Source organism: Rhincodon typus, chromosome 1 (assembly GCF_021869965.1).
Source record: "Rhincodon typus isolate 14 chromosome 1, sRhiTyp1.1, whole genome shotgun sequence".
Lineage (NCBI taxonomy): Eukaryota > Metazoa > Chordata > Chondrichthyes > Orectolobiformes > Rhincodontidae > Rhincodon > Rhincodon typus.
The window spans coordinates 178,127,347-178,128,820 of record NC_063332.1 but is presented as its reverse complement, the minus strand read 5'-3'; positions in this window follow the sequence as shown (position 1 = coordinate 178,128,820).

Here is a 1,474-nt window from a genome sequence, read left to right as displayed (position 1 = left end):
AGGTCTGGCAGCCTCTGTGAAGAAAAAATCAGAGTTAACGTTTTGGGTCCGATGACTCTTCCTTAGAACTTCCAAAACGTTAACTCTGATTTTTTCTTCACAGAGGCTGCCAGACCTGCTCAGCTTTTCCAGCAACTTCTGTTTTTGTTCTGATTAACAGCATCCATAGTTCTTTTGGTTCTCATGTAGGCCAGACCAGGTAAGGATGGCAATTTCCTTCTCTAAAAGACATTAGTGAACCAGATGGGTTTTTTCAACAATCGACAATAAATGCACAGTCGTCCATTGGACTCTTTAACTCCAGATATTTATTGAATTCAAATTCCATCATCTGCCATCGTGGGATTTGAACCCAGGTCCCCAGGATCTCTGGATTAACAGTCTAGCAATTATACCACTGCACCATCCAAACCCAAAATAAAGGAGAATCTGAATGAGTTGGGAACTGTCAGGATTCTGCGGATGCTGGAAATCTAAAACAGTAACTGCCGCTTTTTAAGTCATTGTTTGATAGGTGCCAGTAAGTGCAACATTATTATCCAAATCATTGACTGGATACAGGACATCCTGTATGGAGATTAATGAACAAGGTAATGATGAATCAGATATCACCTTCACTATTACTCAGTCCTCACCATCAGGAAACTTGTCCTTAAAGCACTGAGGTTAAGCTGGTGTTACAATGAATCAGAATGGTTCTGCAGTTCTTGCCATTCTTTCTTAATCTGTTCATTTTTGCACAAGACTGATTTGGTTCTTCTTCTACACTTGACATCATCCTCTGCTGTATCTCCACTCCACATTCTATCCCTCTGCCAAATTAGTTTGAACCCCCACGAGGAGGTTGGTCCCCAAGAACCATTGGATTTGTACAGGAACAAAGACAGAAGTTGCTGGCAAAGCTCAGCAAGTCTGGCAGCAAGTGTGAAGAAAAAAATCAGTTAACATTTCAGGTCCAGTGACCCAAACGTTAACTCTGATCCTTTTTTCAGGGTTTTCTGCAACACAGATGAGTTGAAGGTGCTGATTAACATATTGGGAAATGATATTATTGCTATCAAGAAGACATGGTTGAGGGCAATGTTCCCTCTAATTTTCTTCCCAGGTACGTGGACCACCAAGGCATCTTCCAGAAGTGGAAGCCAGTGCTGCGATCAGTGCGCTAACATTGATTGCCATGAGTGCACAGCCATACAGCTTAGATAGAATGTTGATTGAAGGAGGGACAGGACTGGCAGTTCAGTATTCTGGGGTTTGGATGTTTTAGGAGGGTGTAAGAGAGGAGGTGATGTCACAGTATTGATCAAGGAATCAATTGCTGCAGTAGGGGGATGACATTTTTTAAGGTTACTCAAATGAGTATAACTTAAAAACAAAAAGGGGCAAACACTGTATACTACAGACCCTTAAACAGTCAGGAAGAGATAGAGAAAAATTATGTGGGCGAATCTCAGTGGAGTGTAAAAATAATAGG